The sequence below is a fragment of the Euphorbia lathyris genome, chromosome 2 (genome assembly GCF_963576675.1).
Source record: "Euphorbia lathyris chromosome 2, ddEupLath1.1, whole genome shotgun sequence".
Taxonomy (NCBI): domain Eukaryota; kingdom Viridiplantae; phylum Streptophyta; class Magnoliopsida; order Malpighiales; family Euphorbiaceae; genus Euphorbia; species Euphorbia lathyris.
Window position 1 is genome coordinate 2161310 of NC_088911.1, and position 6559 is coordinate 2167868.

Here is a 6559-nt window from a genome sequence, read left to right on the forward strand (position 1 = left end):
TTTTCCTTTGATTTTTAACACCGTTAGTCAACTTGGTATGTTTGCTAACGGAATGAACCTCAATATACTATTTTGTAAACTTGTAAACAATAAACGTTCCGATCGAAAACAAGTGTAACCACAAGGTTTATTTTTGTACTTTTTCCTACAAAATTTGCAAATATTTATACGAGGTTTTTTCCATATGTAAAGATAGATTTTTTTTAATTAAAGACATCCAGATTTACTTACAAATTTGCATATTACGTTTCAAGCAATATCAATTTAAACCCTTTGTTATAAAAAAAATTAGAAAAATTCATCAAAGTTGAGATGGCCGAGTTGGTCTAAGGCGCTAGATTAAGGTTCTGGTCCGAAAGGGCGTGGGTTCAAATCCCACTCTCAACAATTTATGTTTTGAATTTTAATTTGAAAAGGTTGAAAGTTAGCTTAGTGGTAAAAATTGTATTAATCAACTTTTAATATTCAATAATACTAATTGGTATTTTCCAAAATTATATGGATTTTGAAGGTTGATTAACGGATATTCGTGCATGAATCAATATTCATTAACGTTTATTATATTTCTGCTAAACATTATAAATTTTTAATAACTCTCCCATTTTGTTGAGAAAAAAAAATAAAAAAAAAGTAGGAATTCAATGTTACACTTACATGACTCCTAAAAATGCTAAATCAGAACCGCTACACCTACACACTAACTATTACTATGAAATACCATAAATACCTTTGAAAGAAAATGAAAGTATGCATGCCCCATATGTCATTATCAAGTACAATAATGTATTTTTTTCTTAAAATGTGTTGCTTAAAATTTTTTTTGCTTAAAATTTTTTTCTTAACGGGTGTTTGTTTCAGTTTTCCAGAGCAATGTTTACTGTTTCATTCCAAATCGCAATAAATGTAGTGTTTAGTGAGGTTTATACAATAGCAGCATTTAACATTTTTTTTATGGAAATATCAGTCGTTTTAGAGCTTTTCGTTAAAATTTGTTTCGATATATTTGTTATTGACAAAACTATCATTCTAATTTCTAAACATTTTCTGTTTTAACATTATTCATATTCTATAACATTATTATCGAAAGAACAAGGTTTTTTCCCTTCCAATAAAATTATTATTATTTTCTTAAAAAAATTATTATAATGAATTTTTAGGGAAAAGTATACCAATAAATATAGTGGTTTGACTGGTTTGCAAATACAATATTCGTGGTTTAAAAGTTGAGAAACGAGTACCATGTCAGGACCAGTCCTGACATTTTAGGGGCCCTGACGAAATAAAAGATAATGGGCCCTTAATAAAAAAAAATTGTACTAAAAAATCTAAAAATAAAAATTTAGGCCCATTTTAGACCTAAAATATCATATTATTTGATCAATTTTTAGACCTAATGGGTATTATAACTAAAAAAATAGTATATATTCAATAAAATTAAAAATTTTGGACCCCTTTTAGCATTGGACCCTGGGCGGCCGCACCCCGGGCCTATGCCCAGGGCCGGCCCTGGTGATTCATTTTTGTTAGCAAAAACAATCCAAACTGTTAACACCGTTAGAAAATGATGATTTGATAATATTTGGTCAAATATTCAATGGGTGTTTTTGTGGCTCCTCATTTTTTTACTTTTTATCTTTGTCAATGAGCTGCGATCTAGAGTCAATAAGGGAATTACAGTCAAAGCGCATGAAGTCGATCTTAATTTACTTCTCGATGAGCTGGCTAGAGACTGCCTGGCGAGCTGGATGCGATTTCATAATTAGAAGAAAAACTCGAATCTGCCTAAACGTCTCTAATACCTTCCTTACTCAATCCCAAGTCAAATATGGTAAGAAAAGGAAGCATCCTTGAAATCTCCAAAACCTTCATTTCCTCAATTCCAAATCAAATATGGCAAGAAAATGAAGTATCCTTTGAAATTCTCTAAGACCTTGATTACTTATTTTTTTTTTATAGAAACTTAATTTCAAATCAGATATGGTACGAAAAGGAAGTATCCTTAAAGGATAGGAAGATACTTATGTGATTTTTTTGTAATTACGAGTCTTGGACTCCAATAAATAGGAGCCTTTTCTACTTGAAAGAGATACAATTTAAGAGATATGTTCTTGTATTGCAATTTAGCTAAAAGTTTATTATTGCTTTGAAGTTTTTTATTGTTCAGTTTTTCCAACTTTATTCTAGCTCAACGAGGGCCAAATTATTCCATAATTTGCACCTTGCAAAACTTAGACTTTGTTTTTTTTATTCCATTTGAATTTTGTGTTCTCATGTTATTATTAATTGAATTCCTTCTTTTTCATCTACATTTTCTTCCTTTTAAAAAATTCAATTATGAACAATTTTAACTCGTAGTTGAATAATTTTGTTTATTAGAGATTTTTTTTTAGTTTGTTTGATTTTTCGATTTTAGTCTCGTTAGACACCTTTTAGGTGGATTCTCTCCTCATTAAAGCTTTGTGCGTACGCTATTAAAGCTTTTTGAATATTCTCTATAGATAGATTTAACTTCCTTTTTTACACTTTAATTTTCCAACCATCTCTAAATATCATCTCTCAATTGAGAGACATGAATAGTGAAGCCCTATAGTTGGGTAAATATGAGGTTTCATTATTCATTCTCTACAAATTAAATTAAAGAATGAATATTTTAATTTTTTTTTGTATAAAAATAGATTTAAGGTAAAAAATTGTGCTTTTATTTGTGTATATTTATTTATTTTGGATGTTGTTAATGTGTTGTATATTATTTTTTTAATGTATATTATACTTTTAATATTATAATTTTACATTAATTTCACAATATATTTATATTATTTTATTACATTTAGTAATTTTACACTAATAATTAGGAAATAATTAATATTGTATTATCAATTCATTAAATATATTAATTCAATTTTTTAAAGATGATTCAACATATATATATATATATTATAATTATTATCAATTATTTGTATTTCTTATAATATTTTAAATATTTGGATATATAACGTATCATTTCAAAAATGGTCAGAGGGTCATTAGATCACTTTGAGCAAGTTCAGAGACCAATGGGTCATTTTAAACAAGTTTAAATGGCCAAATATATCACTTTAATTAAATTCAGAGGGCTAATGAGACATCTCTAAAGTTCAGACCGAGTTACCAAACACACTTGAAACACGCAGCGCACGTTAGGCGATGCCTATAGCCTCCATGCATGAATGATATGGATGACATGAATGTTGTATGATGCTTTATTATATTTTTTATGTTTGACAAGACAGGCCGCATGAGAATGAGCCAACGCAATTGGAATAGACAACCGACTGGAACACTTGTGAGAAACTTGGGGAATATAACTAGACTTTCATTGAATTGGTAAATAGTTTAATTACAAAATTCAAACGAAACAAAACATTGACACTAAAAAAACAAAATGTTGCATCTTCAAGCTTCTAGTGCTTTCTTTATTACCTGAGTGACATTAGATCTTTCCACCCTTTCCACTCCATATCAAATAACTCTTCAAATGAAGAAAAGCTACTACACATCAACATCTCATGAAACTTTGGGAGAGTTCCACATAGTATGATGATAATGAGAAAATGAACAATTGGCTTATCCTAGAGGAGCATCATTATGTCCATCCACCTTTCAAAGTAACCATTAAATGACTCATTAAGCTCTTGCTTAGTTCTGAATATAATTTAATTATATGATTAATCAATCTACTTAAGAGCAAGAAATATCATATACTACAGAAAGGATGACAACCACCATGCCTCTAGTTTATAATATCGATATCAAACGATAAATTGAGAGATAACTACAAGGTCTCTACATCTTTAGACCGTTGATACTCTGTCTTAATTGGGGGCATGAATGGTTTGCTAGAACCCACTTACTATCTGTGTGTCGTGAGCCCACTACTAACTAAGGACATACCCATAGGATCATGCATATAGAACATCTGAGTTAGAACTTATAAAATAGTACATTGGAGAGATGGAATTAATTAATTGATTTGACAGTAAAATGTCAATGTAATTAATTAATAGTTAATTAATTGATTAATTAATATTTTGTATCAAGGTAATTAGTTAATAGATTTAGGAGTTGAGTATTTAATTGGTTAATTAGTTTACATAGTGTAATTAATTAATTTATGAATTAATAGAGTTGCATTCGGTGACTAATTAATTTAAATATTATGTCAATTTATTAATTAGTGTAATTTATTTTATTAGGGTAATTAAATTTATTTTATTCTTATTTTGCTGCTTTCTAGTAATTACGTTCAAGACATTTGGTTTTAGAGTTTAGAGAAGGATGGTTCTTTTTCTATGAAGAGTTCTTACAAATGGTTATGTAATGGGACCCAGTTGGTTGGTAATAGTATGTGGAAGAAGATGTGGAGCTTGAAAGTTCCTCCTAAGGTGCGGAATATGCTTTGGCGTGCTTGTAGAAATGGTTTGCCTATAACTACTGTGCTTACGGAGAAATGTGTGGTTGTTAATCCTGTTTGTGCTATCTATAATTTAGATTTTGATTCTATTTTACATGTGTTTAGAGATTGCATTCATGCTCAGTCTATTTGGAACATATTTGGTTTGGGTAAAGTGTTGGGCGGCGATTTTTTTTTAGTTTAAAGATTGGTTGGAATTCATTATTGTGAATTTTGGTGCCGAGAATTGTTGTTTGTGGGCTATGGTTGTGTGGAATATGTGACTGAATAGAAACAATTCTATTTGGAATAATTCAAGGGATTTTGCAGCTGTTTGTTTTCGTGCATTGGGTTGAATGAGTGACATGATACTCAATCAAAGGGGATGAATGTTTATGCCAAGGTTGTTCCAAGTGGGGCAGGGTCTGCTTGGGGTGCGATTTGCTAGTTACGGCCTCCTCCAGCTCACTTTAAACTGAATGTGGAGGCCTCTATTATCTCGGGATCAGGTCTGTTGGGTTTAGGTTAGGGGTGGTGCTACGGAACTGCAACGATAATTTTTGTGGAGCTTTTTTCAAACTTGTGCGAGGTGATTTCTTGCTCGTGTACGAGAAGTTATGGGTATTCGGGAAGCTCTAAGTTGGCTCAACAGAAAGGGTATAGACGACTGTCTTGTTGAAAACGATGCATTAGTGGTGGTTTTAGATCTTAATCAACATGCCTTCAGGTCTTATTATGACATTGTTCTTGATGACTGTAATAGGTGTTGAAACACCTTTCCACACGATTTTGATCTGACAAAATTATTTATATGATGAAAATATTCTAACACATTAAATTTAAATGCTTTGATTTATTCACACTAATGTGTTTGTTCAATGTTGAGTTATTTGATTTATAAGACATTAAGATAAATGGCCCAAGGCCCACAAGAGGAAGTCAAGCCCAAGTCAATGAATCAAGACCTCACGACCCAGGAAGACAAAACGCAGTCGTACTAAGTAAAACGCCAGCCCAGCATGAAGAAGGATCGAGAAGCCTTCGTCTAAATAGCTTCAAGATGAAGCTGCTGAGTTGAGCGACAAGATAGTCTAGTCAGCAGTTGACCTGAACAAACTTAGAGACAAAGTATTTCTACTTTGGGTAAAGCTCAGAGGACGCAGAAAGTTGTCTGGAAGACTTTACTATAAATGTGGAAACATTTTGGTTTGTCTGACAAAAAGCTGCTGAGCACTGCTGAAGATAGAAGATACAAGAATATTATTGGCCGAAGGACGGTGAGCACGTACTGAGTGAAAGCGACAGGAAGCCGTTTCCCTCTAACGGTTATTTTGAAATTTGAAATCACCGGTGCTTCAAGTGTCACTATAAATAGGCTCTCAAATGCTTCATTCGATGCAGATCTTCAATTAAGTCGAAATGCTGACCAAATTGTTACTTGAAGTTTTGTGAGAAAAGCAAAGCAAATCTTACACCAATTCCAATTCTGTGTAAAAGTCTAGAGTGATCTAAATCATCTAAAGTGTCTTAGCAATTGTTGTTTAGGACAAAAACACTTATCATTTCTAGAAGAATAGAAAGGAGAAGCTGAGTACTCGGTTATAGTACTCAGCGGTAGAAATAGGAGTGAGTAGAGGTATAGAGGAAGGTACTCTTGTATACTCAGCTTTCTATTGTAAAAGGTTTTTGCTCTACCTTTAAAGAGCTCAGTAGAGGATTCAAAAAGATCGGAAGGATTTTTGGGGACTAGATGTAGGCGAAGAGGCTGAACCAGGATACGTCTGCTGAGTAATATCCTTCTAACCCTTATCTCCCTTAATTATTGCTTTCTATAACTGTTGGGGTTTTGTGTCCTATAGTCAATTGTTGCAGGATACAAACTTATTGTAAATGAATTGTTCTTTATATCATTTGTTTTAATGAGATATATGTTTTATAACTATATAAAGGCAATCTCTTTTAAACACTAAATAAAGTCTAATAAAAGGAAATCCGTAAGTTTGTTTAAAGTGATTATAAAGTGTTCATACAAGCATGAAGTGAGACAAAACTTTATAATAAACTAATAAACTTAAAACCACCCCAAGTCAAGTGATATATTTAGGATTGATATATCACAGTTGAGACTTG

At 31.7% G+C, this 6559-nt stretch overlaps 1 non-coding gene across 1 annotated transcript; it reads left to right on the forward strand.

The window, feature by feature from the left end:
• Positions 1-306: 306 nt before the first annotated feature.
• Positions 307-387, forward strand: TRNAL-AAG (transfer RNA leucine (anticodon AAG)). The gene has a single exon. It is a non-coding gene; the product is annotated as a tRNA-Leu (tRNA).
• Positions 388-6559: the final 6172 nt, after the last annotated feature.